General features: G+C 42.2%; 1 protein-coding gene across 1 annotated transcript in view; it reads left to right on the top strand.

The window, feature by feature from the left end:
- The window catches only part of sema6d (semaphorin 6D), a 133,215-nt gene that overhangs the window by 29,871 nt on the left and 79,027 nt on the right, over positions 1 to 24,317 (top strand). The window contains exon 2 of the mRNA XM_072695728.1: positions 15,412 to 15,502. The gene's annotated coding sequence lies outside the window, so the exon portion shown is untranslated. The remainder of the gene's footprint in view (positions 1 to 15,411; positions 15,503 to 24,317) is intronic.

Genomic DNA, 24,317 nt, shown 5'->3' with positions numbered 1-24,317 from the left:
CCCTGCCTGTTGCTAGCGCTGTTCCGGCTGTAATTCTGAAGTGAAAACTGTGCACAGTGTTAATCCAGCATGCTAAGCCCTCTTACAGTCTGGATAAGTGTATTATTTAGACATGCTGGCTGAAGTCGTTCACTCTAATTGGTGATTCCGGAGCCACAGGAAGTTGTGCCACGGTTCAGCCAATCAGATGCTCTCTGATCTCCTGCCATGGGTGCCACGATGCATTAAAGAGAGAGGAGAAGCAAAGGGAGCGAGAGAGGAAAGCTGCTGGTGCTGATCAGAGAGCGTCATGCTGTCCTTCTGAAAACTCTTCAGAAATAACCTCCAGCTGTGTATCCACTGATTCCGGCTGTAAGCTGCTGCACTCTGCAGGGACGGTTTGTTACGTATATCCTTAATTACCCACATCCAGGAGCTGACAGTCAGGACTAAACCTTGTGAAGCTCCAGTTTTTTTCTACTTACACTCATAAAAACAAAAGTGACACAATAGGGTTCTTTGCATGATGCCATAGAACCCAGGTTTTTTAATTAAATTTAATTTGTACACAAGATGTGTAAAGGTTTAAAGAACCTCCACAGAATTGAACAGTTCTAGGCAGAACTTTTAAACTGTTAAATTACCTTTAAACAATGTGAAGGTTCTTTAAACTGAAAAAAAAGGTTCTTCACACTTTACAAACATAGTTGGAAAAGATCTATTTCTAAATATTTTATGAACCTTCACATCATGTAAATGTTCTATCCCAGTTTATAGGTTCTTCCTAGAACTTTTACATGTTCTGAAAGTAAAAGGATCTTCACACTTCATAACCATGTTTGATAAAGATCCATTAAAAGTTTAACATTCACATCATATTAAGGTTCCATACCAGTTAATATGTTCTTCCTAGAAAGCCTGATATGAAGGTTTTTTAAACCTGGAAAAGAATCTTTACAAGGTGGCGACCATGTTAAGAAGGGGGATGTGGGAGTGTGAAGAACCTCTTTTTAATGTTCTATACCAGTTTATTGGTTCTTCCTAGATTTTCTGCATGATATAAAGGTTCTTTAAATCTATTAAAAGTCCAACACACCCAACGGTTCTTAGAAGTTTCTTTACACATCGCAAACTGAAAGACATTTTTAAAAAGCAATACTTGAGTATTTTTAACAGCTTGTCACTATGACGGCATAAATGACACTGACCATGACATGTGATGACCAATGGAGCTACACAGCACTGTTCAGAAATGGAACAAATGTCCATCTCTTTGGTTTAAGGGCCCTTTATGTCCTTTTTTTTCTTACAGAAAATGTCAAAACAATGTCATTTACCTAAAATCTGCTGGTATTATTATTTAAATATTGCTTTTTATGCTTTTAGTCCGTGCTTAAGCACATGTTTTTAAGTGTAAAGCCATGGTCTAACCTAGATCTTTGTATGCCTGTATGTGGAGGACGTCAGAGGGCACTGAGAATTCTTTCTATTAAGTTTCAGTAGTTGTATTCTCATGGTGCACCACATTGTGTGGCCCAGTGCTGACAGCGGCCCTAATGTCAGTGAAAAGTTGCCTCTGTGCCATTATGTAGCATGCCGTCTCATGTTTTGAACTTTTTTAAAGAGCACTCCACAATTGGGGTCCTTCAGAGTGAAATCTGAAGACACGTCCCTCAGTGTCCTCTTGCACTTTGTAATTTCTCACATCAGTTCCTGCCATTTAAAAAGCAACAGGGACATTTTTACTGGCCTTAAGAGGACACAAAGACGCCTGCGGCTGCTCCCGCTCCATCTACATCGCTGTGGAAAGGTTGTTGGGAATGAAAGATTAGTTGTGCTAATCTCAGACACTTTTGATTGCTTTTACAATGACATATATGAGCGTGATGACCTTTCAGAGCACGCACAGGACCTGGCCTTTTAGAAATGGATCGCACAGGCCAAACGAAGCTTAGTTCATTTCCAAACAGTAGTGTGAGCGATTTATTCTTTGTGAACTGGACTTTTGCATATCGGAGCAGTTTCTACGTCACGTAAACATTTGTCCAGTTGTTGCAGAGCATGATAGCCATAATGAAGATCAGCAACATCAAGCATGATGTACCCAAACCCTCACTTATTCCCCCTCATCCAAAATATGTTGGAATACGACTGGGATATTAAAACTTTAGTTCAGTCTGAGTTCAATGGGTATTCCAACAATAATTTTAAAAAATCTGCAAAATGAAATGGGGTAAAAGATGTAAACAAAGCCCTTCAGAGTGATGTGGTGTGCAATGAATCATTCTTACTCTGGCCCAAAACTTTACAAACCCCTCTTACTCTGGCCCAAAACTTTACAAACCCCTCTTACTCTGGCCCAGAACTTTACAAACCCCTCTTACTCTGGCCCTGACACCAGATCGTCATAACCCCTCATACTGTGGCTCATAACTTTATAACCCTCTTATCATGGCATAACTTTACAAACATGCCGTACTGTGGCACTGACACCACAATTGTATAACCTCCTTACTGTGGCCCAAAACTTTATAAACCCCTCTTATTGTGGCCCTGAACTTTCCAAATGCCCCTTACTGTAGCCCTGACCTATACAACCTCGACTCTCTGAGGCCCAGAACTTAACAAACTCTGTTACTGTGGCCCAGGAACAAACTCTTCTTACTACAGCCCAGACGTTTATAACCTTCTTACTGTGGCCCAAAACTTAACAAACCCCTCTTACTGTGGCCCAGAACTTTATAACCTCTTATACTGTGGCCCAGAACTTTACAAACTCCCCTTACTGTGCTTCAGAACTTTATAACCCTACTTACCATGGCTCAAACCGTTACACTGATAAACTTCTTTAGATAGCATATTGACAGATTTTTGAAGTGATTAATTATTAGTGTTAGCTTAGCATCACCTGTTCTAAACTAAACTGATGAAGCTGTGCTGTTCCTTTAAGGATCATCATGTACCTTGGTTAACAAAAATGGACCTGTCTTCCCGTCAGTGTAGGTGTGTACAGATGTTGAGCTGCTGCTGTAGTTTGTGGTTTTTAACAAACAGAAGCCCCTTACACCTGTGTGCTCCGTTCCACAGCGTTTCTCCACTGAGTGTGTGTCAGTGCCGGCTTGCTTTAATCCAGTCTGAAGATTTTCCAGAAATAGCTAATCATGAATTCACTGACACACTGTGCCTGTGAGTGTGTGTGAGTGAGGGAGTATTTAAGTGTGTGTGAGAGAATTGAGTTAGGTGTGTGAGGAGACCATGCTGTTAGAGTTTGTTTTTCATCCATGTCCAGCGTCGGTGTTCCAGCAGGACACACACACTCCAGCAAAAGATATAGACAGTGCTTGGAGAAGACAAGCACACACACACACACCGTATGCGCTGACTAGCACCCGGCTTTCATTAACGCAGTCAGAGTTAATCAGATTATTACAGTGCAGAGAGGTAAAGAGCTAACAGTTCACAGTCAGAGATAGAGAGAACTGGGAGGAAGCTTTCTTTTGGCTGTGGTTTGTTTGCTGTTTATGGAAATATAAGAAATCACATGCAGCTGTAACCACTGTGTGTGTGTGTCTGTGTGTGTGTGTGTGTGTGTGTGTGTGTGTCTGTGTGTTTGTGTGTGTTTTCAGTGAGCATAAACTGTTGGGAAATCTCAGCCATGTAGGCTTATGTAACATTAGTGCTGTTGGTCATCTGGTGTGACATGTTAGTTCTGCTGGACATTAGGTGTAAAATGTTAGTGCTGCTGGACATTGGGTGTAAAATGTTAGTGCTGCTGGACATTAGGTGTAAAATGTTAGTCCTGCTGGTCATTAGGTGTAAAATGTTAGTGCTGCTGGACATTAGGTGTAAAATGTTAGTCCTGCTGGTCATTAGGTGTAAAATGTTAGTGCTGCTGGACATTAGGTGTAAAATGTTAGTGCTGCTGGACATTAGGTGTAACATGTTAGTGCTGCTGGACATTGGGTGTAAAATGTTAGTGCTGCTGGACATTAGGTGTAAAATGTTAGTCCTGCTGGTCATTAGGTGTAAAATGTTAGTGCTGCTGGTAATTAAGTTAAATGTTGGTGACACTACTCATTATAGTTTAACATGTTAGTGCTGCTGGTCATTTGATGTAACATGTAATTAGATTAACATTAGTAACATTAGTGCTGGTACACATCTAGCTTAACATGTTAGAGCTGGTCCTCTGGTGTACTGTGATAGAGCTGTTGGTCATGTGGTGCACTGTGATAGAGCTGTAGGTCCTCTGGTGCACTGTGATTGAGCTGTAGGTCCTTTGGCGTACTGTGTTGGAGCTGTTGGTCCTCTGGTGTACTGTGTTGGACCTGTTGGTCATCTGGTGTACTGTGTTGGAGCTGTTGGTGTAGTTGTAAGCATTGTAGAATAATTGAGAAGACTTCAAAAAAACTTGCTGAGGCTCTTATACTCACTAGCACACTTCAGACTGGGCTAGACCACTGTGAACCGTGTAGGTTTCCCATTGAATCAGGATGTGGAGGATGTTGAGGTTAAAGAGAGTGATGCAGGAAGTGATGTGATCATTCTGGCTCCAGCTAAACCCTGATAGCCTGGAGGCTAAACCTTCTGTTTAATAAAATCGTATTACTGCATCTGAGGAAAAGACATTTTTTTCCTAAAATAAAATATGAAAAATGTAAAATATTCTCTCTGACTTTCTTTTAGTTCTCTCTCTCTCTCTCTCTCTCTCTCTCTCTCTCTCTCTCTTCTCCTGTCCAATCCCTCGCAGCCAGATTAGTTCCTCCATGCGGCCGTGAAGAAATATTAATTATGTATGGATGCATTATTTATTTATGGCTATATTAACCTCAATATTTCCAGCGTCTTGCGAGTGGGCTGGATACAGTTTGAGCGATGATGTTTCTTATTTATTTATTTTCTCTTTTTTATTCCCCGCCTGCGCCCACACCCGCCTCCACAAAGGGAAGTTTAAGAGGAATGTCAACAGACAAAAAGATCAGGCCTACCGACATCTGCCTCCGTCCATCCACGCGCTGACCCTGCATTTAAAGCTGCCCACAGACTCGAGCTGCAGCTAAACATCATTTCTATGATCGATTAATCTTTTGTTATTCTGTTATTTAACTGAGCTCTCTATTCTTCCTTCTGTCCTCTGTCTTTGGATAATATCATCATTATAGAGCTTTGACACCTGTGTGGCCAGTGAACTGGAAGTGCGTGAAAGGAGTTTCTAATGAAGTGGCCAGTGAGTGGCCGCACAGATAAATGTTTTAATAAATTGGTCAGTGTGTCAAAGCACATGGTAGGTGTTTCTTATAGTGGCCAGTGGCCAGTAAGTGGAGTACAATGTATAAAGTAGCCAGTGGATGAATGTGGTGTTTCAAATAAAGTGACCAGCGAGGTATAGGTTTGTGAAAAGTGCTTCTAATAAAATAACCAATGAGTGGACAAATGTGGAAGATGTTTCCAATTGTGGCCAATGAGAGGAAGTACAATGTACAAAGTGGCCAGTTAGTGGACAAATGTGGAAGGTGTTTCTAATAAAGTGGCCAGTGAGTGGAAGTACGAGGTAGGTGTTTCCTATGAAGTGGCCAGTCAGTAGAGGTACAGAGAGAGTGTTTCCAATAGTTGCCAGTGAGTGGAGGTACAAAGTATAAAGTGACTAGTTAGTGGACAAATGTGAGAGGTGTTTCTAATAAAGTGGCCAGTGAGTGGAACTACAAGGTAGGTGTTTCCAATAAAGTGACCAGTCAGGTGACATACATGGAGGGTGTTTCCAGTAGTGGCCAGTGGGTGGAAGTACAAAGTATAAAGTAGCCAGTTAGTGGACAAAGGTGTTTCTAATACTAAGTGGCCAGAGTGTTGAAGCACATGGTAGAGGTTACCAGTAAAGTGGCCAGTTAGTATAGACGTAAACAGAGCTCAAACCCCAGCGCTCCAGGCTGTAAGTGGTGTTTGCTAAGAGTAAACTATGAAGCTGGAAGAGCTGAAATGTGACATTTCATCTGCAGCGAAAACAATAAGCCTCAGTATAGAACAGAGCTGAATGTAAATTCACTAATCCTCCTCCATGTTTGGCACTTCTTTTCTGGCTCAGAGTAAAGCGGTTATGGTAAAACATGAAAATAAGCAATTTTCTGTTCTTGCAAATTTATCCATCAGCAGTCTGTCGTAATCAATTTCAGCAGTGGTTTCCGTTCTCTTCTTGGCGTGCGTTGGCATTTAGTTATAATTACGGCGTTATTAAGCAATTTAGTATGGATCTGTGTCCCACGATGAAGCTGTGATTAGTTGTGTGCTATTGATGTGTTTAAGACTCATTCTGTATTTGATTAGTCGGAGTCGCTGTCAGTGTGTTTGGAATCGATTTGTTCTGCTGTGTTGCTGTTAGACAGACAGAGAGCAATCGGGATCTCTATAATAGAGTTACAGAACTCGAAACTCTCCGCTTTATCAGGGTTAACTTGCACTGACCGCTCTGTCCACTGCAGGCTGATTGGATTGCTCTGCAGTTCACTGATCAATAGGAGTTTGTTGATTGATTAGAGTGATTAGAAGCTGTGTTCTGTGTCTGACTCGGCCTCCACTCCTTTACCTTTAGACAGCATGAAGTATTACAGTTGTGTATCTGCACTATTCAAATGGACATACATCATTACATCACTTATTACATAACTGCAAAAGACCTTCATTTCTGGATCAGACAGTTTGGCTCTATGAAGTAGAAGCACACGGTTTCTTATATATCTTATATAAAGTGGCCAGTGAGTGAAAGTACGGTGTAGGGGTTTCTCATAAAGTGGCCAGTGCATGGATGCAGAATGTAAGTGTTTCTAATAAAGTGGCCAGTGCGTGGATGCAGAATGTAAGTGTTTCTAATAAAGTGGCCAGAGCGTGGATGCAGAATGTAAGTGTTTCTAATAAAGTGGCCAGTGAGTGGATGCAGAACATAAGTGTTTCTAATAAAGTGGCCAGTGTGTGGATGCAGAATGTAAGTGTTTCTAATAAAGTAGCCAGTGCGTGGGTGCAGAATGTAGGTGTTTCTAATAAAGTGGCCAATGCAAGGATGCAGAACGTAAGTGTTTCTAATAAAGTGGCCAGTGCGTGGATGCAGAACGTAAGTGTTTCTAATAAAGTGGCCAGTGCGTGGATGCAGAATGTAAGTGTTTCTAATAAAGTGGCCAGTGCGTGGGTGCAGAATGTAGGTGTTTCTAATAAAGTGGCCAATGCAAGGATGCAGAATGTAGGTGTTTCTAATAAAGTGTCCAGTGCATGATTGCAGATTGTAGGTGTTTCTAATAAAGTGTCCAGTAAGTGAAAGTACAGTGTAGGAGTTTCTAATGAAGTGGACAGTGCGTGGATACAGAATGTGTTTCTAATAAAGTGGCCAGTGTGTGGGTGCAGAATGTAGGTGTTTCTAATAAAGTGGCCAGTAAGTGAAAGTACAGTGTAGGGGTTTCTAATAAAGTGGCCAGTAAGTGAAAGTACAGTGTAGGGGTTTCTAATAATGTGGCCAGTGCGTGGATGCAGAATGTAGGTGTTTCTAATAAAGTGGCCAGGGAGTGTAGGGGTTCAGAGGGCACAAGCCTAAGAGAGTGTGAAGGAGCTGAACTGTGGGATTTCATTGTCAACAAAAACAATAAGCGGCTCTTAGAATAGAGTCGATGTAAATGCAGTGACATGCCTCTGAATGCGTGTGTGTGTGTGTATGTACGTAATGAGGCATAAAGCTGCGGCCCCTCCCTCCGGCCCCGCCCAACACCGGCTTTCTTTTCATCTGTGGAAAAAAGCGTGCCACTGCCAAACGAGTCGCTGATTAGTTCCCGCAGACTCAGAGCCTTTCATTTCTCTCCCTCTTTCTCTGCCTCTCTATGTTTTCCTCTCTATTTCCCCTCCCTCTCTTTCTTCTCCTCTCTCACTGAGCCTCTACGCTCCGTCCCTCACGGCTTTTGTTCAGCGGTGGGAAACAGAGTTAGAAGGGAAAAGCTGGAGCGCAATCAAATAGTGAGAGAGGGGAGACAGAGAGAGAGAGAGAAAGAGAGAGAGAGAGAGAGAGAGAGAGAGAGAGAGAGAGAGGATATAATGAGAAAGATAGAGAGAGAGAGAGAGAGAGAGAGAGAGAGAGAGAGAGAGAAGACAGACAATGGATGGAAGATTGAGAAAAAGATTGAGAGAGTGAGCGGGAAAGCAAGAGTCTAGAAGATGAGGGAGAGAGAGAGAGAAGAGAGAGTGGGAGAGAAAAGAGGAGAGAGGAGAGGAAGGAGAAGGAGAAGATGTGAAAGAGAGAATGTGAGAGAGACACTGATTGAAAGGTGAGAGAGAGAGAGGCATAAGAAGGAGAGAACTAAACAGAGTTTAGTGAGATAGAGCGAGTGAGAGAGAGAGAGAGAGAGAGGGTGAGTGAGAGAATAAAGGCAGTTTGTAGTGAACTGAAAACGCCCACTTGTAGCACAGCTGTGGACGCATTTGAAGTTGAAACAGGAGGATACACTCTCTTTATCTCTCTCTCTCTCTCTCTCTCTCTCTCTCTCTCTCTCTCTCTCTCTATCTCTCTCTCTCTCTCTCTCTGTTTAAGAAGTCAGTTCTCTATGCCAGTGCTTTTCTCATAACCTCACAGCGCAACACTGGAGGCATGCAACACACACACACACACACACATACACACACACACACACACACACACACATCGTCTTTAATCTCGCTGCTATTGATCTTTACACTGAGTTTAAAGAGGAACTCCGCTGCTTTCTCAAGATTATCTGTAGAATTAAACCGTTAAGATGTTCACAGTGGTGATGAGCGGAACCAGACATCTGAAGAATTAAAGGCCTCTGAAAGCTCCCTCGCAGAAAGTTCGTAGACTGAAGGGTTATGGATACACTGTCTGATACCTGAGACACTGCTTTAACAAAGTTCTGTGGTTTTTGGGTTTGAGATTTGTGCATAAGTGCATCATTAAAAAGGTGGAGGAATACGTGCAGGGTGTTGTGCAGCAAAATATAGTCCCTAAAGTAAAGAGACTTTATTTCTCAGATTTGTCACAAACTTTTTCACACCAAACCCACTCTGAATATGTTCTTCGCCACCACTGAATTATGCAGAGTTGGGTGGAGTTCCCCTTTAAAATCAGAAAGCAGAGATTTCCCTCTTGTAAATTCTTTTAATATTTGAAGTATTTCCCTTCTTTCTCTTCTCTCGTTTTCTCCTCACCTGACCTCCTTTTTCTTTCTTTTTCTCAGTTTTCATCCATTTCATTTCTTTAATCCTATGTTTCTCTGTTCTGCTCTTCCCTCCTCCTTATAGTTCATTTACTGCTCTCCTTTATCCTGCACTCTGATTCCGCCCCCTCCTCTCGCTGACCTCTGCAGCACAGTGATGTCAGCCTGATGATGCTGGAACGAGTTTTTAAAAACCTTCTCTTCCTCTAATCCTCCACCAACAAAGCCTGCAGTTTCCCTCACAGCGGGGCGAGAGAAAGAGAGAGACAGAGAGAGATGCGTGTTGGTGGCATGTGGGACTGACCACATCTCTTTTTGCTCTCACACTTTTCTCTCTCTTGCATTCTTTCTTTTCTTTCTCTGTTCTTTCTCTTCTTTCTTGTTTTACTATTTTTCTAGTTTTACTTGTTTTACTATTCTTTCCCTCTCAGTTTTTTCTCTTTTATCTGTCTCTCCATTCTTTCTCTTTTATCTCTCTCCATTCTTTCTCTTTTATCTGTCTCTCCATTCTTTCCTTTGATTCTTTCTGTCTGTTCTTTCTCTCCATTCTTTTTCTTTTATCTTTCTCTCTGTTCTTTCTCTTGAATCTTTCTGTCTGTTCTTTCTCTTTTATCTTTCTCTCCATTCCGTCTCTTTTTTCTCTCTCATTCTTTCTCTTTTATCTTTCTCTCTATTCTTCCTCTTTTATCTTTCTCTCTCCATTCTGTCTTTTTTTCTTTCTCTCTCCTTTCTTTCTCTTTTTCTACTTTCTGTCTCCTGACTTCTTTCTCTCTCTTTTTAATTTACACTTAATTTTCCCTCTTTCTCCCTCTCTCTCTCTTCTTTTCCTCATTTTCTCTTACTTTTTCTCTTATCCCCTTTTCTCTATCCCCTTCTTCTGTCCCCCTCTTTCTCTGGTTGGCACAGTGGGCACTCCAACCTGGCGCTGTTCCTGATGCCCGCTGGGTCGAGTGTGTGCTGCTGCTCCACTCGTTTCTTTATGAAGAAGAAGAGTGTCACTGTCCTCCTGCAGCCGCCCGAGCCAAATACACACAGCGCGCACACACACACACACACTGTCCATTATGTATAAAGCACTACTAAGAGAAAGAAATGGTGTTTGAGAGAAAGTATATATGTGTGAGGGGAAGACTGAGAGACAGAGAGTGTGGAAGAGATAGAGAATGTGTGTATAAGGGATAAAGTGTGTGTGTGTCGTTCTCTCTGAAGCTGTGCGGATGCCAAAGGTTTGGATTTTCCCAGGAGTTTCAGTAAAGCAGGAAGGAATCCGGCCCTTTCAGTGGGAATAAAGAGAGCGAGTGTGAAATCATCGCTCAAAAGCAGCAGCATGTAAACAGCAGGACAGCAAAGGGGCGAGGGGCACAGCGGCTCTGTCCCAAACCAACACAAACTCCTCACAGGCCATTACACATGCAGGCGAAGAAAAGTGCTCTCACATTTCCATGTTTCTTACTGAGGCACTGCCACACTAGGTTATGCCCCCTTGATAGGCACTGAAGTAGAGTTTGCCCACTAAAGTTGAGAGTTGAGTATGCTCCCTAGAAAGACAACAGAGTTGGGTATGCTCATAAAAAGGCCCTAGATTATGCTATGTGTCCTATAAAAAAGTACTCAAGTAGAGTATGCACCCTAATGTAAAGTTTGCTCTCTAGAAAGGCACTAGAGTAAATGATCCTCCCTATTAAGGCACTAGGGTAGAACATGCTCCCTAGAGAGGCACTTAGTAGAGTATGTTTCCTACAAAGGCAGCTGAGGAGAATACACTTCCTAGAAAGAAATCAAAGATGGTACTCTGCTCCATAGGGCCTAGTGAGCATACAGAAAGGCACTAAAATATGCTCCCCTGAAAGACAGTATTGCAGAGTACACACACTAGAAAGGCTCTAAAGTACAGTTTGCTCCCTACAAAGGCACTAGAACAGAATGCTCATGTGCAAATCAAATGTGTTACAGTACTTTAGAGTCTGCTCCCTAGAAAGAAAACATCACAGCCCCCCTTCCCAAAAGAATACACATGGAATACACAGTGCACTTCCTGCAATGCCTCTAAAAGTATGCCACTGGAGTTTGAAGTCCAATCGCTCTAAATTTACCACAGCACAATCCATCGACTGGAATCGGTTTGACTCCATAATACGGTAAACTTTCCAGGAAGGGTACCTCTTTGCACTAGAAAGTGCTTCCTCGGATGTCACAAGGACATTCTCCTCAAAGGTACCACAGCACACTTCCTAGAAAGGACATGATGCATCCCTGGAAGGACCATAACATGATGTTTTTAATAAAGTGACCAGAGAATGGACATATAAAGTATTTCTAATAAGGTTGCCACTAAGTAGAAACACAAAGTGTTTCTAATAAACTGGCCATTGATGTGAAAGCACAAGGTGTTTCTACTAAAGTGACTGGTAGCACAATGAGCAGTTTCTAATAAAGTGGCCAGTGAGTGGTGGCACAGTGTACGCTGTTCTAATAAAGTGACCAGTGAGTGGAAGTACAAGGTATGTGTTTCTAATAATGTGGACATTGAGAGGAAGTACAAGGTGTTTGTAACGAAGCGGCCACTGAGTGGAAGTACAGAGTGTTTCTAATAAAGTGGCCAGTGAGATTAGAAGATTAAACAGACGTTGGTGTTCAGTCAGGATTTTAAACTGGGTAAAGAAAACACTCCCCATAGCCAGCCAACGACAGGAGCTGGTTTCGGGCTGTAGCCCAGTGCACCAGCTGTAATGCATTCGGACACACTTTTAAACATCATACAGCTTTCCAACGATCCGGTGTTAAACCCACGTCCTCTCCACAGCTTCCAAAATTTGCCTGAACTTTTTGTTTCCCCTTCAGTTGCTATGCAACAGCTTTTGTTGCCGGGGAATCGGGAAGAAAGAGTGAGTGCAACATGATGCTCGTCACACAAGCTCAAACACACACATGCACTAATTATACAGTGCTACAGATGTCTTTACCCACTCAAAGAGATAATTTGGCAAAATATCAAATATCAAAAACACCTCATATCTTCTAAATGTAGAAGATCAGCTGAGATGTGATGCACAGGGGTCAGACATACGTTATCGGAATAAATACAACAAAAGTTACAGAAGAGCTTTTAACAACAAACTATAAATAAAAGTAAGAGGGGGTGATGCGGATATATGAAGTATGTACAAACACAGTATATGAATTATTGCACTATAGAGATATGAGGTAGTAAGACTATAAGCGACTGCTACTGGCAGACGCACAGAGCAGCGCCGGATGTAGAAGAATTTGAAGCTTTTACCCTAATATTTAGCATGGTGCTAACATTTCTAAATAATCACACCCTCGCCTCAGACCATTTGGACGTGTTCAGTGATCTCTAATAGACTTGTTTATGTGCTTCCCTTACTGTATGACCAGTTATCTATAAACATGGACCAAAATATGGCCCCAATTCAGGCTCCGGGATGTTTTAGCTTCTGCTGCTGCTACTGTGTTTAGCTCTGCTCCGTACTTTAGTCCATGTTTATAGATCACAGTGAGTCATACAGTGTCCGCAACCACTTAAATAAGTCTGTTAGAGATTACTGAACATGATGATGATTTGGGCATGCAGTTGGCACCATGCTAATTTGTGAGATATAAGCTTTCATTACATGTTAGTCACCTTAGCCTCGTAGCTCCAATGTAAAACCTAGTTAGTACTGAATGTCTCTGGATGCTCTGAACTACGAGCTCATTAAAAAAATGAAATATGAATAAAGCTGCATCCATGCTACACGCTAGGCTAACACAGCTGCACACTAAATTGGTGCTGCTTAACTAATACATCCCAACATTATTATATTACACCAGATACTCAAATTGTACAGACTACACTGTACTACTGCCATTCGTATATTAGCATAGCTAATGCTATCTCCTCTCTCGTGGTTAGCAGGCTTTAAGATGCTACTATTGTGTTAGCTCTGCTCTGTACTTCTGACATCAAAATAAGATGATGAAAACAACAGATTTCAGAGTTAACCACAACTGATTTAACAGTCTTTTACTGGTGTTTTATGGTCAAATTAAACAAATTATTTCCCATTTTTTATGTCCCAGGTTAGCAATTGTTAGCAATAACAGTTGCTAATATAATATATGATATTTTGTGCATCCAAATGCCATGGAAACACGTCCACAGACAGGTTGAACTGATTTAATGAGACACAATTAGTACACAATTAGACACAAAAAGTGCTAATAAACAGTGTAATGCTACTGCTCTTATTACTGTTGATGTGCGGCACGGCCATCTTGGATTTTGAACTCGGGGTTGGGAAGACTCCTTAACTTTCTGAGTAGAAAATTCAACTTGTGGGGGGCCATTCCAGTTAAACTTTCGAAATTCCGACATCTCAGTTCTAATGGAACGCAGCATTAGTCCATGTTTATAGATAACAGTGAGTCATACAGTGTCAGAAACAAAAAGTTGATTGGTGGGCCGTAGGCTTCTGTTACACGATAGCCACATCAGCCTCAAAGCTCCACAGTAAATCCAAAGAAGCACCAGACATGTACTGGCCGATGAACGACACTTGGAGTGGGGCGGGTTGACTCGTCTGCCAAACTATGGCTTTAACTTGCTCGCTCTGCATGCTGAAATGTCTTTGAAGACATGTAATGGGATCCGTAAAGTTTTTCTGATCCACGGCCGAGCTGTCATCTTTCTCTCTCTCTCTCTTACTCTCTCCCTCACTCTCTCGTCCCCTTATCTGAAGCACTTTAACAGGCCGAATTAAGAGGCTTACACACGCCTGCTGAAAGGTCACTCGCGCAAATTGGGTTCATTAATCTTCAAGTGTGTGTAGCCCCATCCCACCCCCCACCCTTCACACACACACGGACAGATTATAAAAACCAGTCTCATGCTTATGAAGATTAACACAGCAAAATTCATAGTGTGATAAAGAGTGTTCAGACAGTTTGGGCTGTTCTGTAATAAAACTGCCACACTGGCACTTTCTATATATACATACATACACATACACACAGTGTGTCCTGTACTGTACGCCCAAACAGACTCCTGATCCTCCAGCCATTCTTCTGAAATCCAGGGTATAAATAGGGAGTTTGGCCCTGTTTTCTGCAGTAACAGCCTGTGCTCTTCTGGGAGGGCTTTACACTAGATGTTGGAACATTGCTGTGAAGACAAATTGATAGTATTCAGTCTTGAGAACGAGAGCATCAGCAAGTTCAGATACTGATGTTGGACGTTAGACTAATGTTGGGGGGCCTTATACCTCTCTAGCTCACTCTCTGCCTTGGGCACAGTAAACATAGGCTTAAGCATCTCGTTTTATTGGCCAGAACTTTTCTATGTTCACACAAGTTCACAAAATGTGTGACACGCTGTGTTGGATATCGCTGTGCGTCATGATGTCAGTTTGTCAGTTTTTTACCATATCAGATGCGAACTCAGCTAAAGCTACTGTTAGTAAACCTAAAGAGTTGAGGAAGCAGAGTAAAGGCTTGACACCACTAACCAGATACACACTGAGAGTACACTCAGCCCAATACAGTGAGTATCAGAACACAGCAGAGCTAGCAAACACCGCTTACAGCACAAAAGTAGTGTGTAAAATGTTAATAAATGAACAATAAAATGTTAAAATTCTTTTTTTACAACTGAAAAGACATTACCACACTGCTTAAAATCCCATTACTGGTATCAGTTCAAATGTGAATGGTGTCCAACCCTACTGTCCGGCTCCTTTCTCCTGGTTAGCAGCACTATTTCACAATTATCATACACAGCATTCATTGATTTGAGGAACATGAACCTGTTATTTGATTGATTTCAGATCTGAAAAGCAGAGAGGATCTTGGTTTTATGGAACTGAAGCTGAAATTTGAAGCCAAATGTACCCAGAAGCATTAGCATGCAGCTGCTTTATCTTAACCGGGCCTTTTCTTACTGCGCTCAAAAGGCAAAGTGTATCCAAACAGGCAGCATACTCGTTTATTGTCCATGTTTTCATTTAGATTTCTATCTTTTTTATCTATTTTTATTTTCTAATCTGTGCGTCTGTAAAGCAGTGTGAATGAGCTCTGTGGTGGAAGCGTGTGCTGTATAAATAAACTTGTCTTGGCGTCAGGAGCCGCTCTTCAGGCTGCTTTCTGACTGTAATTACAGCCCGTAGGCCGGTAAGAGTGGGTTTAGTATTTATTCTGATTGAGCTTTTGACGGCACTTGTCTTTTTCTCTGTAGGATCTGCAGAAAAGTGCCAGTCTCTCTCTGAGCGATGCTGGCGCACAGCGGCTTGGACTGACATGAAAAAGCAGCTGCGGAGGCTATAGAGGTAAGACAGAGGGACATGTGTGTGTGTGTGTGTGTGTGTGTGTTTGTGTATGAGTGTGTGTGACATGCATTTACTGTCTCAGTAACACTATCCTGTCATATGTAAAGCTCCAGTCAGTGTTTATTTAGCGCAGTTTAGGTCACTCTGTTGCTGCTTTGTACTTTGATCTAATAGAAGCTGGTGCACAAAAGCAGCGCTCTCCAAAACCTCTCCGGGAGGTTGCCGGTTCGGTTGTTTGTGATCCCACAGCCTCGGATAAGAATTCCAGAAAGCATAACTGGCCTCACTCTCTCTGGTTGGGTAGGATGGCCCTCCCTCTCCCCTCATCACTTAGCCACTTAGCGCAGTGTTAACGAGCAAGGTTAGCGTCTGTTAGCTGATAGAAAAGAATTAGCAGCTAGTGGTCCTACTCTGAGCGTGCTCCTGGTTGGTTAGCTGTTGGCTGGATAATTCTTGTTGGTGGACTATGTATGTGGCTTCATTCGCTGGTCAAGACGGCTTTACTCCACTACACTGAACTCACGACCTTGTTGAGTAACTTTCTTCTTCTCTCTCTCTCTCTCTCTCTCTCTCTCGTCTCTTTTTATTCTCTCTATCTCCTCCTACTCCTCTCTCTCACTCTTTCTGTTTCTCTCTCTTTTTCTACTCCTCTTTCTCTCTCTTTTGATTTCTATTTTTCTTCTCCGCTCTCTCCCTTCTTCTACCTTTCTCTCTCTGTCTCTCTCTCTCTCTCTCTCTCTCATGCTCTACTTTCTTTTCTTATTTTACTCTCTTTAAAAATGAATTTAGCCTCTTTATTGCTTATTTATCTCCATATTACCTCTCGTCCTCTGTGCCTCCGTCTCTCTCTCTCTCTCTCTGTCTCTCTCCCTGTTTTTTTTTTTTTTTTTGGTCACTGGTTTTGTCTTTCTTTGTATCACTTCACTCTTTTTCTGTCTCTCTCCATCTGTTCCTTTCATTCTCTCTCTCTCTCTCTCTCTCTCTCTCTCTCTCTCTCTCTCTCCTCTCATGCTCTACTTTCTTTTCTTATTTCACTCTCTTTAAAAATGAATTTAGCCTCTTTATTGCTTATTTATCTGCATATTTTCTCTCTCTCCCTGGTTTTTTTTTTTTTTTTTTTTTTGGTCACTGCTTTTGTCTTTGTTTCTCTCACTTCACTCTTTTTCTGTCTCTCCCGATCTGTTCTTTTCATTCTTTCTGTCTCTCTCTCTCTCTCTCTCTCTCTCTCTCTCTCTCTACCTCAGTAGATAAAGTCATTGGTATCTGTAGGGTGATATCCTGCCAGTGACACATGGCCAAGGCTTCAGGCTCCACACATACACACGCACGCATCCAAATGGACGAACCTGCACCATCAATTCAGTTCAAATAAAGTCCAGAATCTGCGGTTAAGGTCAGCCCGTGGGCAGGAATATTAAACACCTTCTGCTCTTTATTGCACTCCGTCCTCAGCTGGACATTTACAACAACAGCCAAAAACCAAAGACAAATTAGAGGACACACACAAACACACTGAGGCTGGACACTTCTAATAAAAGCTTTATGGCTGTGAACACCTCGCCGCCTGTCCCGCACTTCAGCCGGGAAAGCCTTGGAAAAAAAAGATTCCGGATCTAAAGAGAACGTCCCACCTCTAAACCAGGCCTCACCTAACCGGCATAAACATCGCCGTCATCTGCACGCAAAACAAATGACCCAATAAAGCTGTACTCACATCCTCTCTTCATCAGGACGCTGTGCACCCTCCACCCACCCGCCCCCGAATTTCATTACACTTTCATCCTCTGTTGACCACCCTAACGATGATGCTGCCGTTAAACTCGGTTATTGCGGAACATTAACGAATGCGTTATTGGATCTCGGAGCGGAACCGTGCACAATTACAGCAGGGTGCATCAAAACAGGCCCAGTGTTAGTACACACACACACACACAAACACACACACACACATATAAAGTGGCTACTGTGTTGTACTATTTAACTTCTATATACCTTCTATATACCTATTCTCAACCTCATAATTTCTGTGTCTATGTTTAACTCTACAGCAGCTCTGTATGTCTTTATTCCACTCAATATTAGCTCTATATGGCTATATTCAACTCTATAGTAGCTCTATATGGCTATATTCAACTCTATAGTAGCTCTATATGGCTATATTCAACTCTATAGTATATGACTATATTTCACTCCAGAGAAGCTCTATATGTATATATTCCACTTAATATTATGTCTGTATTCAATGCTACAGCAACTACATATATCTTTATTCAACTCTATAGTAGATCTATTTGGTTATATTTAACTCCAGAACAGCTGTATATGTCCTCTCTTTATTTTAGTAGTTCTAAATTGTTGTACTACCGTAATGTACTATTCAACTGTAATACTTCTATATACCTATACTCAACTTTATAATCACTCTGTGCCTATATTCAACTCTACAGTAGCTCTATATTTGTATATTTAACTTTATAATCTCAAACTATCTAACGCTATGTGCCTATATTCAACTTTAGAATGGCTCTGTGTGCATGTAGTCAACTCTCTAATAGCTGTGTATGTGCATATAATACCCTATATACATATACACTGCTCTATAATGGCTATAAATGCCCATATGTTGCTGTATACCTCAGTGATATTCTATAAATGCTCTAATATGTTATCAAGGCTCCAACAAGTGTTCTATGATATTATCTAATGATTACCTTAATAACAGCTCTGTATGCTTATATGCTCTGCTTTGCAGCTTCCATTATGCTCATTTGTTGCTCTATAATGGCTATAAATGCCTATATGTCACTCTGAAGTATCTACATATTATTTTGTATGTCTCTTAAATGTTCTGTAATAGCTCTGCATGCCCATGTGCTGCTCTATAATGGTTCTATGTGCTCACACCTTTGTTTAATTCAACAATGGCTGTATATGGGCAAATGCTGCTCTACATTAGCTGTCAGTGCCATTACACAAAAAAGAGAGGTTGACTTGGAAACGGGAAAATATGGTTAGATTAATGTGGTGAAAGAAAAGGTGTGGTATATTGTAATTAAGTGTATGCTGTGCAGTGATTGCTCTATATATATCTATGACCTCTCTATTGTTTATAAATGAATTCAGATGCATAACTGAATTGCTGGTACTGTGAGGGGGTGTACGCTTTGTGGTCACTGAACTCTGGTACATTGTGATTTTTATGATTTTGGTTTGTTTATTATCTGACTCAACACTTCAACCCAATCCAAAAAATTGCATTAAATTTGATTAAACACAACAGCCGTTAATACAAAGACCTGGGTGTCTCTTCAATTCCCCAAAATCCAAGGAACATAGGCTGAATCATCAGATTTGAGCTTCGCCCACGTTCATCCAGGACGCTGGGCTATTTCTGGCGAGTGGAGCTGCTGCTAGTGCTTCTAAAGTGAGGGGCATTTGGGGGCCATGGGCAGAGCTTGGATGGATTGGGCAAAACGCACCAAAACACTTGGAGGGCACTTTCCTTTATGAAGAGTATAATCATCTGCCTGAGTGATTCTCCAGGGACAACTGGAGAGCGGGAGTCCAGCAGAGCTGCAGAAATGAACAGAGTTAGGTTTGCTAGACATTCAGTTCCACACAGTTATTTAAATGTAATTAAATTACATAACCGCAGAATTAACACCATAGTTAATTACACTGTACGTAGAAAAGCTGCCCCATTTTACTGCAGCTTTCTTCTGCTCCTCTGGGAAGGCTTCACATTAGATGTTGGAACATTGCTGTGAGGAGGAGGTGATTTTATTTAGCAGCACAAGAGCATCAGTGAGGTCAGGTACTGATGTTGGGTGATTAGTTCTACCAGTTAGTTCAGACTCCTCTCAAGGCATAGGATGGAGCACCATCACTCCAGAGTTCAGCAGTTCCACTGCTCCAAAGCTCAATGCTGGGGGACTTCATGCCCCTCTAGCAAATGCTGAGCATTGGGCATGAGGACCTTAGGCTTATGTGCTTACAGCTTCTCCCGAGCACCCCATTTAATCGGTCAGAACTTTCTTATGGAGATTATACACCATATAGCTGAGTAAACAACTAAAAACCGGGGTCAGCCTCCTTAGAGTAGCAGAAGGGCTGTCCGGATACCTTTTGACCTGATTTATTAAGTAATGAATTCCATGCTCTGTTAGTGCGGTTTGTTGGAGTAAGCGTGAACGCTGCCTTTAGAACTTTAGAACTGGTGCGCACCAAACAAATGGGCCAAAACCGCCTAAGCATGTGGACCTTCCCACGTTCCTGTGCTTTAACCTCGCTTAAGTGTGACGCTAAACTTGTGATGCTTAAATTTAGCTGGGCTGTGTCCCAAACCACACACGACCACACCACTACACAGTGTTTTAAAACTGGCCACATGTTCGTATGAACACAAAGCAAACCAGGACTAAAATGTAGTAATGTAACGTTTTTTTACACTACCAGTACGAACACACTCTATACACACACACAATATTGTGTGAACTGAAAGTTTAGATCAGCACTTTGCAGAATATTTATCTGCTTGTTTCAATGAGCTGCAGGTCAGAAATAATATATTTTTTTAATTGAATATAATTCAGTTATATAATGTTATTAATTACAATTATTTGTTTACCACTTTTCTCGCAGACCTTATAATTAGTAATTCAGCTAGCTAGCATCTTGGTGAGTCCAGCCAGGATGCTAAACATTATTATACTGTTTTATTTTGAACAAGAAAACAAATGCACAGACATATCAGTGATTGTGCTTGTTGATCCAATCTGTGCACTGAGTAAGTTCTCACGATTACTCCCGAAAAAAACCTAACAAGAGTGAAAACTTATACATTATTTACACAGTAATAAGCGCAGATTGATTCATTCATTCAGGGACAACAGCATTACTGAGGTCAGGATGTTGAGTGATTTCCACCCCACTTCATTCCAAACTTCCTAGCTAATCCTAAAAGTATTGGATAGAGCACCAGCCATCATTCCAGAGAACACAATTCTACTGCTCCACAGCTCAGTGCTGGGGGACTGTTCACCCCTCTAGCCCACAACCTAGCGTTAAGCATGGTGGCATCCGTAGCTGGTTGCATTCATTAGGAGAGGTGTCCACAAACATTTGGACATATAGTGTATGTATAACCTACACAGTAGTTGCTGGGGTATTGCTAGGTAATAACTGTGGTGTCCCAGGTGGTTGCTAGGATGTTGCCATAGTTTGCTAAAGGTATACCAGGTAGTTGCATATGGGATGTCTACAAATGCACACCACACATGTTCATTGGCTATAGAGAGTGTGACTTAACCGGCACACACGCCTCATTGGTAGAGGAGAAAAGAAGTTGTTACTATTAGATTTGATAATTACAGGAAAGTTGTGAGCGGGATACTGGTGTAGAGTAACCCAGGTAATCTGCTGAAACGTGTGTGTGTGTGTGTGTGTACTTGTTTGTTACTCAGCGACCTTTAGTGAAACTCTTTAATGAGTTTGGATTTAGCTCATTGTTGTGTCTGCTGCTGCAGCTTCACCGGGGATTAAAAACTCATCAGCCGCTCGCTCCCCAAATCACACCAGAGTTCAGAGCATCAGGTTATCAGCATTATAAATAACACACAGATTAACCAGAGGGAAGAGGAACAGAGCAGTCTTTCACACACACACACACACACACACACACACACACACACACACACACTCACACAGCCACAGGACAAACACACTTTAGAGTCCAAAACAAACACACCATCAAAATCCACCACTAACTCTGCAGTGCAGCAATAACACAGATTTCAGCCCAGACAGGTCTGGATGGATGTCTGGCCTGATTCGTCTGTTTCTGCCATGTGACCATTTTCTCGCAGCATCTCAGACAGACAGAATGAAAACGCACAGTTTCAGTTCTGAAAATCAAAAAACGAAATAAATACTAACAACATACGCTCTGATCCGGTTCTGATCCAATCGCCATGGATACAGACTTGAAACTACTGAGTAGCTCCTGTAAAACAGGAAATTAAACACACACTGACAGAGAGAGAGAGAGAGAGAGGGAGAATACAAACACACAGAAAGAGTGAGATAGAGAAAGACACAGGCAGAGTAAAAGAGACAGGCAAAGAGATAAACAGAGAGAGAGGGAGAGGCAGGTAGAGAGAGAGAGAGAGAAAGAGGCAGAGAGAGATAAACAGAGAAAGACAGGGAGACGTAGGCACAGAAGGATAAACAGAGGGGGAGGCAGACAGTGAGACAGAGTGTGTGTGAGAAAGTGAGAGAGAGATTGAGAAACGAAGCGAGAGTCCGACAGAGAGAGATTCTGTCTGAGCAGGAAGTCTGAGATGTGAGTGAGTGTGTGTGTAGGGTGTGTATGTAGTAGGGCGTGTGTGTAGTAGGGTGTGTGTGCAATAGGGTAGGTCATCTGTCTGTGCTTATAATCACACATAAACCTGATGGCTCATACACACACACACACATATGCCAAACAGTGAGTAGATCAGACAAGCATAAACTCAAACACACACACACACACACACACAGACATACTGAGACAGAGCTAACAGTAAAACATGAGCTCCAACCTGTGGATTAACAGTTCTGAACAGTTCTTGTGCTAAAAGCTGATTGGCTGAGCCACGTTCTCACACCCATTAACCAGAACATCACTGTAACGAAAGCTGTAGTCCCTCATTAGGGTTGAATGGATTTTTACTGGTGTTAAATGGTTCACTGTAGAGAAACGTAGCAGCACGAGGACCCGGGGTCGCCATGACTGCAACACAAATACAGCCATTTTATTTACCATCCAAAAACCTCCAGTGAACTACACAGGTCTTCTGCTAGGATGTCTGAGTCTTCTATGGTATGATGATGATGATGACGGTAAAATGGTGACAAATCTGAACAGATTTTTGTTTTTTGGGGACTACTATGTGTGTATGCATGTATCCCTCCACTATTTTAATGATATGTGATTTTTAAAACATGTTTTCGACCCAATAACTACGGTAAACAGTGTCTGAGGCATCAGGCAGTGTTTCATAACCATGTGGTGTGAAAACTGTCTGCATGAGGGATTTTACAGCCATTAAACTCCTCAGACATCTGGATCCATTCATCACCATCGGGAACAATTCTGACTCAATAAGGGCATTTTCAGACTTGTCCTGAATACATGAGTCTACTCTCAGGACTAATTCTCAGATCGTTTAGGGGAGGGGCTCGTTATCACGGGTTTGTTTTCACACAGGAGAATTCCACACATATCGAACATCACTTTTCATCCGCTTATTGCCTTTTCCCCATTTTTACTTGGATATAAACAGAGAGAGAACGAAGAACAGTGAAGAGCAGTGCTTTCTGGAGGCATGGCATTTTACCATACAGGAACACCTGCAGACAAGGAAAGAGAGGGGAAGGTTTTCAGCCATGCAGGCGATGAGCCGAAGCAGTCACGTGACAAAATGAACCAATCACACAACCCCACATGTGGCATCGGGGGGTGGATAGCTTTCACACACACAGCAAAGCGACCCCCAGACCACTGATTTCAGAAGGACCAGAGATGGGTTCCCTGGGACGGTCCCAAGCTTGAAAGCAGCTTCACGCTCAGTGCAGGTGCTTCCAGGTCCGGAAGAAAACGACAGTGTGAACACGTCCAAAGTTTCTCTAGAACTGAGTCTGGAACTGTCACACCACGCCAACCAAACAGAGCCGCTTAATTAAGCAGAGAATGTTATACAGTTGGTGGAGTTTCCCTTAGTTTGGTGTACTGCTTATATTATCCATATTCCAGCACTGTAGCCTTTCCAGCTACCTTCAGGGATTCAGTGCATTTTTAAAGACAGCCCTAATTCATACAGCCTTACAAAAAGAGGGTTCTTTGGCGGTTCTTGTTCGTGGTTGTTGACGGAGAAATCGGACCTTAAAGAATCATTTGCTTTGTCTGGTTAAATGGTGTAGTAAGAACAAGGAAAAGGGGCAGTGGTGGCTCAGCGGTTAGAGTGCCAGGCTATCGATATCAGGGTTGTGGGTTCGATTCCTGGGCTCAGCAGGCTGCCACTGTTGGGCCCTTGAGCAAGGGCCTCTCTGCTCCCCGGGTGCTGGAGTTGGCTGCCCACCGCTGTGTGTGTGTGTGTGTGTGTGTGTGTGTGTGTGTGTGTACGTGTACGTGTACTCACAGCCCCTAGTTCACTAGTGTGTGTTCACTACCACAGATGGGTTAAATACAGAGGACACTGTACAGTGACAAATATGTGCACCATTACCTTTGTTGATGGTTCTGTAAAGAACCCTTTAAAATGGTCCTGTTTTCTATTCTAGAACCATAAAGTGTGCAGGGAAATGGATAATTTCCCTGAGAACTAAATCATTTACACTCATATTGAAGCTAGAACATTGATTAACATCTCACAAACACACACAGGTGAGTATTGGATGGTGTGTGTGTGTGTGTGTGTGCTATCAGTGTGACACTCATCCACACACGCTGTTTAATTCAACACTCGTTTACTTTTTAAAGAGAATCAATCGTTCCCTCGCTTCTCATCCATGCAGGGTAGAGTGTGTGTGTGTGCATGCGTGTGTGAGTGTGTATTGATCAAAAAGCCAGACAAATGCAGAGTGACAGAAACAGAGGTTCTGTTCTTTCAACTCATCTTTGATCAGCTCAGACTGTCAGAGCAGCTGAATGAAGCTTAAAGCCATTCAATTACACACAGAGACCCCAGCACAAACACACACACACACACACACACACACACACAATTGCAATTGAGTATGCAACCACACACACAGGATCACTCAAGTGTACACACAC

Source organism: Salminus brasiliensis, chromosome 13 (assembly GCF_030463535.1).
Source record: "Salminus brasiliensis chromosome 13, fSalBra1.hap2, whole genome shotgun sequence".
Lineage (NCBI taxonomy): Eukaryota > Metazoa > Chordata > Actinopteri > Characiformes > Bryconidae > Salminus > Salminus brasiliensis.
Note: the sequence above shows the minus strand (reverse complement) of the source record. Positions and strands in the feature narration are given on the sequence as shown.